The 14449-nt window shown below is 40.4% G+C and overlaps 1 protein-coding gene across 4 annotated transcripts in view; it reads right to left on the bottom strand.

The window, feature by feature from the left end:
• Positions 1-13471, bottom strand: part of nlgn1 (neuroligin 1) — a 245531-nt gene extending 232060 nt beyond the window's left edge. For 3 of the 4 annotated variants that reach the window (XM_086146642.1, XM_086146625.1, XM_086146651.1), the window contains exon 1: positions 12874-13471. The gene's annotated coding sequence lies outside the window, so the exon portion shown is untranslated. Of the gene's footprint in view, positions 1-8957; positions 8995-12873 lie in introns of all 4 variants that reach the window. The other variant, XM_086146633.1, reaches the window with a different exon arrangement.
• Positions 13472-14449: the final 978 nt, after the last annotated feature.

The following is a 14449-nucleotide window of genomic DNA, read 5'->3' as shown; positions in this document are numbered from 1 at the left end:
ATCTTCTTCCTGAGGAGACTGAGGTCATTTGGTGTATGTAGCGGGCTCCTCAAGACCTTCTACCAGTCCATGATAGCCAGCGCACTCTTCATCAATATAGTGTGCTGCTGGGGCAGTGCCAGGTCTGGTTAGGTCAACAGGCTTAATGAGCTAGTGAGGAAAGCCTGCTCGGTAGTGGGACTATACCTGTACAACCTTGAATCGGTGGCAGTGGGGAGGTTGAAGGAAAAACTGGATGCTACCTGTCCTACCCCCTGCACGATGAGCTGGACTGGATCCAACCCCGGTGCAGACGCTTTAGATGCTCCTTTGTGTCTACAGCCATCAGACTGTATAACAGCAGTCTGGACGGTACACAACTCTGACTGGTCGGAGGTGCATCTGTTCTATCACAACCTCACTACCACACTCACTCACATGTGTCATGCCCTAACTATTTTTTATCCTATCCTGTGTCACTGCATTTGCATCCTGTTTATTTTTGTTGTTGTTATTGTCACTCTGTTTCTATTCTTATCCTTGTTATTGACGTTCTGGTTGTCTATTCTCACCCTTCCTGTTGTTTTTTCATTCAGTTATTTTTATCCTTGTTGTTCCTTTTGCGGTCTATTTTTTTGTGGATGTCTTTTCCTATCTTTTAATTGTCTCTTTTATTTATATTTATCCTCATATTTATTGATATTGCCATTGTTGAGCTGCTGTGACAAAATAATTTCCCCTATGGGCCTCAATAAACTATTATCTTACAAGCCATACCCTGCAATTACAGTCTCCTAAATATTAATCAGGAGGGAGCCCCTCGCAGACCCATCGTTAGCATCATCAACTCTGTCACCAAAAACTTTGCCAGGCATGTGGTAAGGCTTTTGGTACCTCTGGTTGGCAACACCACACACCATTTCCAAATTTCACAGGACTTGACAGGACCCAGATGAAGCCAGGGTGTTGGTTGATTTGACCTCATTGTTCACATATATCACCACAAAACACAGATGGGCCATTGACTAAACCGTATCCCCCATTGTGGCAAACCTTTACATGGAAGAATCTGGGGTATACCGCCAAGCCAATGGTCCACATATGTTGTTGATACATGGGTCAAGATTAAGAAGAAAGAGGTCAAGGCATTTTCTACGCACCTCAACTTGATCAACACCCCCATCAAATTCACTAAGGAGGATGTCATGGATGATAAGCTCCCTTCCTTGGATTGTTGCGATCATATTCAACTAAACAGGAGCCTGGACATAAAGATATACTGGAAACCAACGCATACTGATCCATTGTAGCTCTTTGACTAACATCACCCCATTGAACACAAACTAGGAGTTAACAAAACTCTACACCACTGGGGCCAAGAACATCCCATCAACCGCTCATCAGGCCTTGTCAGGCTGAAGATAAGAGGAGCCTGGTGCCAGGTTGTTGGTTGTTCTTGAGACTTGATGCCTCTCCTCGCAAGTCTCAAGGTCCTGCAATCTCAGAAACAACTTAGATCAAGGACACCCCTCCATTCATCTCTCTTGTCAAATGTCCTTGCGCTAGGGTCAGACACACCCTCTGAAATCATAACACAAGATTCAGTGAGGTAATTAGGGATTTACACCTCTATTCCCAAATATAAATGAAACAGCATCAATAAGTAGTGACAGACACACTGAGGCCTGAGGCGTTAGCTGTGACCATCACAACTTCTCCACAGGCTCATTTGGCTCCTCACAGCTCTGCAGGATAGCAACTCCTCAGTTCCCTTTCTCAATTTGACATGTTAATTACTGTCTTTGAAGCAGACTTTGACTGGGTGTAAACTCAGGTTAGGATGGATTCATAAGGATGAAATTGAATGAGGTGTAAAGCAATGTTTCACAGCCTTGAGATCCAGATTCAAGTTGTAGTAAATGTGCAAATTTTACTGCACAATTGTGTGACTGTTATGTCCCTCTGTCCAACGGGGATCTGTTTTTCACTGCTCCAGTATGGAAGTGAGGAAAGCCTGTTTCACACTAAAACTATTCCCTGCAGAACCCTTACCCTATCATGTGAATGTCACATTATATTCAGGTAAGCCAGTAAAACGGATAACTGATTCCGCCCTGTGTTTTATCTCCACTCCAGACTGCTAAGTATGGATGTCCACCAGTCAACTGTGCTACTGAGAGAAAAGATTGAACATTGAAAATATTGAATTCCACAGAGTCAAGATGATGTAACTGAATGTAGTCCAGGCAGATTGGTGCTTAATGAGCTAGTCCCTCATGTGAGGTTATTAGGTTACTCCTGCTATGTGGACCACATTTTAAAGAGGGTGTGTGTGTACAAAATAGATGCCCAGTCACAGCAAAAATCCCAGCCAGTTATATATGATGGCATTCTTAAACCAGCCAGATTACAATTGATTGATGTTCTGCTTCCCTGTTGTCAGACCGGGTAGTAATACTAACAGGCAGGCCACTGTGTGCAGTGCAGCAGCCCAAGTGGAATTATTAAAACAGGCCCACACATTCTCCCTAAAAATTGAAAGAAAAAAATATTGGAGTATTTCAATTTAATGACCTCACAACACAGTCTCTGCAATTTCTTTTTCAATATGCCATGATATGATTTATGTTATTAATTACCAAGATTTTCTGTTAAATTTACAAGATAACATTAAATGTTGTGAATTTTCTTTTTAACCCTTGAAGATGAGAAAATTGCTGCAGAACAATTTTATCTTTTATCTTTAGTATCTTTTAGTATCTTTAGTAAATAATCTATAATAAAAAATAAACAAATGTTGGAATATCAAATAAATAGAAATGTGTTTTATTGTTGAAAGTAGCATATATTGACAAAAGAAAAACTGTATGTATGTCTAAACAAATCAACCTTTTTTAGACAATTTTTCAATATTAATCTCTCTGTGATATGAAAGCAAGTGAATTGACTGAAGAGAATGTTTGCATTCCTGGAAAGCAATATCAAAACATATAAATTTTGGAAAGTAACCAGTGTAGTAGAACAAGTTTATCCCATGATTAGTATATAATTAATTTAAAGAATGTGTCAGAATATCCCTGCTGAAAGTACCTTTTTGACCCATTTGGGCCATTTTTTTTCTGTCTGTATGTTTGTCGAGGCTCTCTGTCTGTAGAGATTGTGCCTTATTAGTAAAGGGGTTGCTTCCTAACTGAATGTGCTAGAAAATGAATTGAACTATTTTGGGCTATAATTTCCATGTGCATCACCATTTCACCATTTATAATAGTAATTTATAATTTATAATAGTCTATGTTCAGTTTATACTGTAAGATTTATAATGGATATCATCTTATTGAGATATCTGAGGATTTATCTGTATTTTCAAGCAATTATTTTAATGGAAACAAGAAAATACAGATAATTCAAACATATCAAGAAAATTAGCAAAGACAAAAAAGAGAACAGCATCATTTCAAGAAAATGGCAGGCTTTGAATTGCAGCATGATGTATCCAACTATTGTAATTGGATATGTTACTTAATATGATAGTGGATACATTCAATTTATGTTTGGTGATTACTGAATTTCTAAACATTCCAGATGAGTGGATTTTAAAGAATTTCAATTTAGTTGGGTAAAAAAAGATGAATTTGAAAAAAGGGGAAAACATCATAGTACTTGGTATTGTTTTCTCAGACCTGGGTCTTATTAAATTAAGAACAGACGCAATCTCCCTCTGAATGGTCAAGCTGACACTCAAAAGTATGTTGCTTGTTATCGTGGTTTCACAACATAAAATATTAGATGTAAAAATCGTAGTTAGATTTAGCAGACCGGGATAGGTTTCCAAATATAGCATTACAAAATAGAATGCGCCTTCAACTGTCCCACAATGGGGAAATTTCAGTCATGTACATTGTGTACCCTACTCCTAGAAATTCAATCTAAAAAACAGAGAATTTACATTTGATTGCTGCATGTAAGAAAAGGCAAAGTAAAGGTGCAAAGTAAAAAGTTTTTTTTCTCTTTCTCTCCATCTGTGTCTTTCTAAGTTTCTCTTCTGTTAATGTTAAATTAGTGATGTTTTCCTTTCCTTTTTTTCACAATTTACTTGTTTTCTATCCATTTTAGTAATGTTTATATAAATATGTGTCACTGTTAAAAACCATTGTAACAGTGGCTTCTAACCAGGTCTTCATGGGCATTGTATCTGTTTATAATATACTGGATGATAAATGATTCAGTTTAAAATTGTGCCATTAACAGCGAGTAGATTTGAAGATTTAGTTTACATATAGTGTAAAGTTGCGTTGGATGAAATAAATACAGACACAGGATGTTTCTATTCAGATATTGTCCTTATACCTTGCACTTTTCCAGTCGCAGACTTAAAGCTGGAAGTCAGAAGGAACTCTTTGGAGTCGTAGTGGAATCTCGGTGTAGTCACAGCGGTTCGGTCTACTCAGTCATTAAGCATAAGCTTATTAATCTCATTATACTGCTGTAACAGTAGTCTTGGGTGTAAGCACAGCATGAGGCCTTCCTTAAACTGTCAACTTGTTTTCCTTTAGGTCTAGACCTGGAAAATTTTTATTTTAGATGTGCTAGCAATGGGTGTGTCCTTTTAACTATACCTTCAGGATCTGAGTGATTGGTTATTGTTGTTTTACTGTGTTGATATTGCTTAATATTAAACACAGATGAAAAGTACTTTATGATCTACATACTTTTTCTGTCTCTCTGTCTCTCTTTCAGACATAGATACAGGTGTATATAGACAAACAGACAGACAGACAGACAGATACATCTCACAAAATTAATGTGGCTGGTTGGCAACACATTTGTACCTTCCTTTCTAAAAAACAAGACAACAAGATTGAGGTGAAAATGGACCTTAAAAATGTGAGTCATCATTTATCACCTGTCATATTACAGCTTGAATTAGAATAAAGGGAATTCGTAGGGTACAATGTGGTCTGGCTGGCTGCAACATTACTCAATTCAGTGTGATCGCATAATCTTGTCCCAATCCATTTTGTCTGACTTTTTTTTTATCGCCACTAAGGTTTCAGTAGTAGCAGAGAAACAGACAGAATGCTAGATTTGACGTATATTATATTACATTGGACTTAAATCGTGTATACCAAAGGAATGTTCAATATTTGTCTTCTGAAAGGATCATTACAGCCAGTTCTTACCAATTATTTGAATGTAAAAATCAGTACATGGAGAGAAAAAAGTGAAAAGGAGCTTATATTCTCAGATAAGGAACAGCTTATCTACTAAACAATCCTGTCCGGACTTTGCCCCAGTCAATAACTAATTAATTTTCTGCTGTTGCAGTAAATACAGACACATGCCCAAATACCATGATTGCTTCTGTGTCTTAAACTGTCATGAGAGCTGACGAAAATTTGGACAATTCAGCAGCATTTGTCAACACTGATTGGATGACTTATCCTTGAAGACTGGTTACATGATATGTGCTCCAATTCTGACAAGTCCAGTCTTTTCTGGCCTCTGGTTGAAAAATATACACGCTGACAACACCATGATAAACCACATGATAAACACTCCTTATAACAATTCTAATTATAGCTAACCACATCATCAATGGTGAATTATTTTATTAATTTAGCATTATTTTCTTAAAAAAATGCAAATGGATTCATGTGGATTCATAAGAAAATAAATGGCTTAATTAAGATACGAGAAAAAGCATTGGAGCAATAACATAGAACTACATTTGCAACGCAATTTATAGAAAATAGTAAAGCATGGTGTGCATTACTAATAATCTATTATGATATTTTATTTCACAAATATTGAAATTGTTGGGATCTAGAGCTAAGGGTCTATGTGCATTTCCCTTTACCTCTGTTCTTCACCAGAGAGCCTGATTTGGATGTCAACTGGGGGCTGTGCACACCCGCACCTTGTGAGGCCTTGTCAGGGGGAGGATAACAGGAGCCTGCTGCCAGCCCTTCAGTGCCAGACTGCTGGTTGTTCCTCGCAAGTTCCTAGTTCCTGAGACGCGGTGCATCTCCTCGAAGGTTCCTAGTTTCTGAGACTCAACACCTCTCCTCACAAATTTCTAGTTCCTGAAACTCTTGTGACACGACCCGAGAAACAACAAGGACCAAGCAAAGCCTTCCATTCATCCCCCGTCAAATAAACCCCATTAAGATGCCTTACCTCCTGGGTGTCCTTGCGTTTGGGTCAGGAACACCCAGGAGGTAAGGCATCTTAATGGAAATCATGACAGAACAATCTGGCCATTCTGACCCAGCGGACACTCTCAGGTCTCTCAGTCAACCACAAGACAACACCAACCAGCACTTGGATCAGCTACTTCTGAGTCTTACGTCTAATCCATCTCCTCCTCCTACAGAGGTCCCCACTCCTCCGCTAGTCTCTCAGGCCCTCACCACCTGAGATGTCCGCTCAACCATTCGGGAGAAATTCTCAGGAGAGGTAGGCCGTTGTGAGGGATTTCTTTTACAGTGCGCCCTAGATTTCATTCGTCCTGGTACTCCTATCCAGCAAAACCTTAAGATGGGCCGAGGCCCAATTCCATGATCCTTCCAGCTTTGGTTGTACCTACAAGGAATTCATTCAGGAATTCAAGCAAACCTGCGAGAATTCCGACCACACCGCCCAGTCAAGAGATCTTGGGATGTTTAAACAAGGTCAGAAATGTTTCTTACTTCTCCACTGAATTTAGAACATTTGCTGCTGTGTTTCAAGCCCAGGTAAACAAGGTACCTACCGTCTTAACTCGCGTCAATCCTGTTGATCTCTTTTCTTTTCCTGATTCAACCTCCATCTTGTATCACCTAGGTGCCCAAAACTCTCAGCCAGATGCTCTTTCCTGACAGTTCTCGGCAGACGACAAGAAAACCCCGGCTCCTATCCTGATTCCTACCTGCACCATTGGGGCTCTTTCCTGGAACAGTGAAGATGTCATCAACCAGGCCAGGGGTGCTCAATAAGTCGATAACGATCTACCAGTCTATCCAGCCTACCTGCCTATCATCCATCCCATCACTTGAATGATATACAGGGCAGCCAGTCAGATGACATCTGATTTTTTCTGACACTGAGGTCCCTGCACATGCACAAACAACTGCGTGAAATGTAGCAATACTAACAAGCTAGTCAGCAATTTACCTCCAATTTTAAGCCCTCAGTTTTTTCTCTTAAAACTTAAGAAAGGGTATAAAATGAGTGGGGGAGCTGGACCAAGTGAGAAGACAAAAACGTATCACTTTCATACAGAATTGGGGGAAGACTTTTTTTTCCGGACATTTTCGAAGTGTGTTTGCCTCAACTGCCAGTCTAACATCCCAATATCAAAGAAGGGTAATGTGGATCGTCATTTTCGGACTGTTCATGGAAAATACGACACGGACATCCCGCTGAAAAAGCGAGCTGAGAAAGAGAAAGATGAAGGAACTAAAATCCCAGTTGTCCAGACAGCAGTCACATTTCACACAACATAATTCAAAAGCGAAAGCAACGACCAAAGCATCGTTCACCGGGTGAGTAACGTAACGTGATGTAACGTGACTCACCGGGTGAGTCACGTTACATTAATAAGGCTGGCTGTAAGCAGCTAATGTCCGGACTGTGCATACCTGGCTGATTCAATTCAGTGCAAGTCATCAGAGTGAACTTGGGTAATGACAAAAAATGTACATAATTATTTTGTGTTGTGCAATATTGGCTCATGTGGTTATGCAAGGTACATCAACATACATTGTACATATAAAGAATGTTTTACATATTTGTTGCAGGTAGATCATTTTGACTTGGTCATTTTATAAGTAGCTCGCATGGTGAAAAAGTGTGAGCACCCCTGAACTAGGCACTCTAGAAGGAACCAGACACATCCCCACCTCAGTCCGCTCACATCTCATCCAAAGGGCCCACTCTTACAGATTCTCTGCCCATCATGGGATCAGTCGATCAGTTGCCTGAATAAACGGCCACTTCTGGTGGCCGCCCATCCATAAGGACGTCAAAGACTACATTCTCGCTTGTCCTGTTTGCGCACCCAACGAATCCTCCCCTCAACCACCTCTGGGACTCCTTCAATCGTTAACCATTTCGAAGAGACCCAATGCGATGTCCCCTTTCGAGGTCTCCCTGGGCTACCAGCCACCAATCTTCCCCGTGGATGAGGGAGAGATTGTCGTCATCCCATCCGTCGCTGAAGGCACATCTGGTCCACTGCCCTGGCCACAATGCACACCTCCCAACAGAGCCACCGCTTTGCTGACCAGAGGCAGATTCCTGTTCCTGTTTATTCGCCTGGGCATAAGATTTGGCTCTCATTTCACAACATCACCTAGAAGCCCTCCTCTAGGGATTGTCTCCTAGATTCATCACCCCATTTGAAGTTAAATCCGTAATCAGCCTCTCTGCGGTTGGCCTCCGAGCCTCCGCATTCGCCCGACCTTCTTGCACCCCCCTTACGAGCCCCTTCTGTCCACCATTGGGGGGACACCCTGCATACACTGTCCAATGGATTGTCAATTCCCGTCGGGGGTGGCAGTATCTTGCAGATTGGGAGGGCTCTTCCCTCCTGTCTTGTTCCTCTGGGCTGCCAAATGGCGGCAATTGGGAGGGCGGGGGGTGGGGGGGTCATGTTGGGAGCCGGGGCTTTGGATTTAAGTGCATTTACCTTTACCTCTGTTCTTCACCAGACAGCCTGATTTCGAAGTCAACTGGGGGCAGTGCACACCTATGGCTCACCAGGCGAGGGTAAGAGGAGCCTGCAGCCAGCCCTTCGGAGCCAGATTGATGGTTGTTCCTTGTTCCTTGAGTTCTGCATCTCGCCTGTCCTCTCAAGTTCCTAGTTCCTGAGACTCATGACCTCTTCTCGCAAGATCCTTGTTTCTGAAACCCCTGTGGTGCGACCCCAGAAACAATACGGACCCAGCATGGGCCTCCATTCATCTACCTTGACACATAAACCCCTTAAGAGGCCTTACCTCCTGAGTGTCCTTGAGTTTGGGTCAGGCACACCCTCTGAAATCATGACAAATAAATGAAAATATATTTAAATCATACATTCAATGTTACACAAAGCTACTTATCTAATCTAACAATCACTACAATTACTTGTAGAACATTGCCTTTCCTGTTGTATCGTGGTTTGTACACAAACCATGCATTGTACGCAATGTAAAAAGCAGTCACTTCAAAAATAGATAAATCAGATGAATTTAGTTTTGTTTAGCAATGTTCAATGATATCCTAGACGTGGTTTCAGGAAATCCTGGTCAAATACAGTACAAGTTAGCCAATATCGAAAAAGTGTATTCAAGCAATTGCATTACATCGTTTTCAGGGCCTCTTAAGCACATCTCACTTTCAGATGGGTGATAACTTACTTTTATTGTAATATATCAAGATGTCAATTTTTTTTCGCAGTTACAAGTAGTCCTCAAGTAATCCCTGTGAGATGAGTTGCAAATTCAGTCAGACTGAGACAAGACATGATCCTTTCACACACATTCAGTTTCCACCTTCTATTGTCTAACATACTGACATGACATCTCAACAAACGGTACTGCTTTTTTTGGCAGGGGAAATTGTCAACATGATGGCGACAGGTCCATGTCAGAGAAACATTTTGAAATTATATTTAAAGTGGGAAATGTGTAATGTTTACAGGCAAGCAAAACCATGTCTTTGAGAGAGTTTCCTCAACTTTAAGATCGTTATTGATATATATAATTGTTTTGCCTGTATAAATAAGATCACCGCAATAGTTAAAGTTACATCACAGAATGTCCAGTGGAGTGCATGTGTGTGTGTGTATGTGTGTGTGTGTGTGTGTGTGTGTGTGTGTGTGTGTGTGTGTGTGTGTGTGTGTGTGTGTGTGTGTGTGCGTAAGTTTGCATGTGCATGTTTTAGAGGCCGAGATCTTTTATTGACCATCGGCTGAAAGTTAAATTTACCAAAACATTTCTGAACCTAAAGAAGCTGGAGCAATGTATCAATAAATTACACTGCAATAACACTTGAGTGTGCCCAGTTTATTAAAGGGTGCATGCTTCAAACTCCTCAAGTGAATCAGAACTCAAGCCAGGTTCCCATGTTTTATTTGTCACGCAGCACAGCCTCACTTCAGATTAGCTGCCTTTTACTACTAATTAGGTGTTGAGTTCTCTGCACTTAATACTTTATCATACTTTTCAAGTATTACATTTTAAGTGTTCCCTCATATATAGTGCCTTTGTGTTTACTGAAGCAAAAATGTACACAAGTGTATGACATCTTTTGGTTATGAAAACAATATGCAGTCACTGGGCAGTCAACAGAGAAGTGGACCATCTACATAAAAATGAATCTTATTTTTATCATTTTAACTTTGTTGTTTGTTTTGGTCTTGCTTTATATTTACTATCATTTCTGCCTATGCTGGTACAAATCAAACTTGAATAACCTGTTGTTAATAGAATAGGGCCATAACATAACCACAGTGGAACCATACGTGATTGTGCACAGGGACCAAAATTACACAATTTAATAAATTGATGTGGCAATTTTACATTAAAATTATACACTTACCCTAATATTTTAACTTACATTTTAATGTTCAAAATGAATGCTTAACACATTAGGGCAATAGATGGGCCTGAGAGATTCTGACTGCACAGCTGTCTATAGTTAACAACTAAGGTGTTACATTGTCGAGCTGCAACCCCCCTTTGGTGTGCTAGGGCTCTTGTCCTTGGTGAAAGGCAGCCACCAAAGTAGGACACACTTTTCAGACATTAGAAATGAAGACATCAACTCAGACTGGGGACTCATAGTTATTTGTCTTTTTTTTTTTGTTTTATCCTTAACAAACAACTGCTAAGATCACATAGAGTACTATGTGAACTGGAATTTTGATATAATATTCACAGATTGTATAATTTGCTGAAAAGTTAATTCATTTCAGGGAACTTCAAGTACAATCCAAACAAACCTCTAGGTAAGGTAGCCACTTTCACAGAAACAAAGGCACAACAGAGTGAGTCAACAAGGAATCTATAATTTATGAACTAGCTCCCACGTATATATAGAATCAGGAAGCAAAGTAAAAGGGGTTGAGGAGAAGAGGTAAAAGAACAATACATCAACAATACATTAGGAAGAAATGAAGACAGCAGTGAGCAGCAAGTAAATGTTTTCCTGGAGGGCTGAGCTATGTAGATCACAGCCCCTGGGATGCAGCAGTGTGAACTGCTGGAGCCTGCCCACCTACCTCTTGAAACACCAGCCTACACCACCATATGACAACTGCACAATGTCACATCACAAACCCCAAGCAGAAGTGGGCAGGGTCTAAGTAAAAAAAAAAAAATTGAAAAAACTAATAAACTTCATTAAAGGTCATATACAGATCATGATTTTCCTTTGTGCCACACAAGCTCACAGCTTCCATTCCAAACAAGGATCATTTTACTACATTATTCAATATGTTAAGAATGTTTTCAGCCCTGAAACATCAGCATTGTGACTTTTGAACATCATGCAACAGAGTAAAAAATGGCATTTAAAAAAAAGCATTCTAGTCTCAGTGACTCATGTCATATAAGCACATTTGCCCTTTTGCCTTTGTGGTATGTCAGTTGACTTGATTTTCAGAGAATGGAATAATTCTAGTGGACCTTTAGGTGCTGCCATGCAGCACAAGAACCCTCCTTCCTGATAATAAGATGACAAATCTCAATACAAAAGATCACATTAACATGTTGCACTGCTGGAGAGGAATCTCAGTGATTTCACTGAGATTCCTCTCCAGCATGTTGCACTGCTGGAGAGGAAATATAGATAAAATATAGATAAAATAAAATAAAATAAAATAAAATAAAATAAAATAAAATATAGAGAAATATAGATAAAAAGAACAAATAAAAATATCAGGGGCTGTAGGAGATCACCATCTTTTCATGCTCACTTACTTGCCGTCATAAACAATATCTATGGGTGTGCGAGCAATATTTTCATAAAGGATAAATCTACGTTGACAATGTCAAAGGTTCTTTCTGTGATGTATTGGGGAGACTGGTCCCTGGAGTGTGCACACACTAACACACACACACACATTTATGATGTTGGTGCCCCCGCAGTGGCTGATGGGTGCAACTTTCCTCTCCTTCTGATCGAAGAAGGAATGATAGAGGGGCTATTCACCGTGCTAGCGCATACAAACACATACTCTCCATCCTGTTCTGCAATCAGCCTGAGGGAAGTCTTCTTAAATTAAGGATGGACATTTGTGATGTATAATACATAAATAAGTAATTCTCTTTTTAAATGATTAATATGTTTTTTATATGTGTGTTTGTGTGTGTGTGTGTGTGTGTGTGTGTGTGTGTGTGTGTTTGTGTGTGTGTGTGTGTGTGTGTGTGTGTTTGTGTGTGTGTGTGTGTGTTTTAATTGAGACAACAATTTTAGACAGAATAATTACAGTCTGCAGGTGGCTGTGACAGATGGAAGGATGGAAGCTAAATTTGTTATTTCTGCCAGCTGGTTGTTACACTGTGTCTCAAAACAAATTCTTCACCGTACGACCCGCGCCATGATTTTTCTAAGCGGGCTGTTTGACGCAGCTGGCTGGGCGAGATTGTGCAGCTCCGTCCGTCCACACAATTGGCACAAAATGAGAGCATGAAGTGGCAGACAGAAAAAGAAGAAATCAACCTCCTCCTGACCAACCATTTCCACTAAACAGGACGGGAAAAGAAGATATCCTCTCAGCATCGACTTAAAAATATCCCTGGATTATCATTATCGTCATTATAAGTGTCAAATTCACACATCATAATTGCTGCCTTCCTGACTGAAGATGAAATCAAAATGTACATTTACCGTTATGGAAGACACGGATCCGCTGGCCCCTTTTCTTACCTGTGACAATATCCCTCTGTGCGCTGGATCCCGTTCGGAAGAGGTGAAATTCGTCCGAAATCCACAAATCCTGAATGTTTTAAATAAATGAAAACAAATATATATATTACTATATAAATAAAATCCCGTCGCAAATGAAAAATAACCGGGCGAATGAGGCTGGCGCACTTTTCAGCACAAAACATTAAATGCGGTCCAGCATTTTCACGCAAAATGAAAAAAGAATTCGGTAGCCCCCCTTAGTCCACACAGCAGGGTCCGTTGTTACTCCAAAATGAATGTTCTTCTTCCTCCTTTTTGCATCTCTTCACAACTGTGGGCAGAGCAATGTTCTCCTGGACTGCCGAGCCCATCACGCTACGGTTCTAACCGGTCTGCATGTTAATGGCGCTGATGCTGCCGGAGAATAAAGGACACAGGAGTGCGGATGTATATTTTTTGCTCTTCCTTCTATCGTTCGCTTCCCCCTACCCAGGCTCCACTTAGCTGATAAAACACCGTCCTCCCTACCGTCCCTTTCTGCGCCCCCATCCCCCCGCGCGCCTCCTCCAGCCTTCCTCCTGTTAGCATCCATGGAGTAGACACACGCCTAGCGGCCGCGGACATTACGCCTTAGTAGGGGCCTACCACCACCCCGAAAACACACCTCCCTCAGTCATTGCTCGCTTTTTAAGAATCACATAAAGGGAAGAGTCTTATAAAAAAAACATGTCGTAGTAATGTGATGGCCGTCTATAAGTCGTAGACCCACTTGGAGAAGATTTTTTTTTTGTCAGACACGTTTACTTATAGCATAAGAGAGACCCATGTATGCCAGACACACGTCCTTAAGTGCTCTGTATCATCTGTATCAGACATAGACACGTCGATAGCCCTGTTTGCGGTTGAGTGTAAAAATGTAAATACATTTTTTATGGTGTGGAATTTACATTGTCTTTTTTCCATTAAGTCCTTCCATCTGAATAGCTGTTAATTATATATTTATATAATTGTTATTTTGCTTGAGTTGACCTGAAGGTCTGGAATAAAAAATGGCCATCTTATACAAATGAAGATAGACCTGATATAAGAAAATTGTAAAATTTAATTGAAATACAGACCATTACTCATGTTCATAACTATCTACATCCTGAATTGAAACGACCCATGTGTCCCCATGCCTTCACTTCGTTCACCTGGGGCATGAATAATTCATTCCTATAAATTGATGTATATTTTTGGTCCATGAAAGAAACCAGAAAATAAATGTGACGAATTACTGATTTTCAATCAAAATAAAAACTAACGTGAAACCCCTGCATCTGGATTGTCCGGAAAACAGTGTACCTGCAAGCATGGAAGAAGCTAGAATTACTTGAAAATATATAATATACGTTATGTTTTAGCGCTGATGAGCTCCAAACCACTCAGAGGCATCGTAAACTTTTCTAGCTAAGCTCTCAAAAGAGAGAAGCATGAACATATGGGTTGGTAGATATTGGCATGGCAGTTCTCATTGATCTCATCTTGCATCGATTCAGATGGTACACTTCAAAACCTGCAGCTTGGACCCAAGGGTTTCAGTGGAAATTTCATT

This window comes from Fistularia commersonii, chromosome 1 (assembly GCF_037954325.1).
Source record: "Fistularia commersonii isolate RoL2024-O1a breed Wild chromosome 1, RoL_Fcom_v1.0, whole genome shotgun sequence".
NCBI lineage: Eukaryota > Metazoa > Chordata > Actinopteri > Syngnathiformes > Fistulariidae > Fistularia > Fistularia commersonii.
The sequence above is the reverse complement of the archived record's forward strand: the minus strand, read 5'-3'. Positions and strand labels throughout refer to the sequence as shown.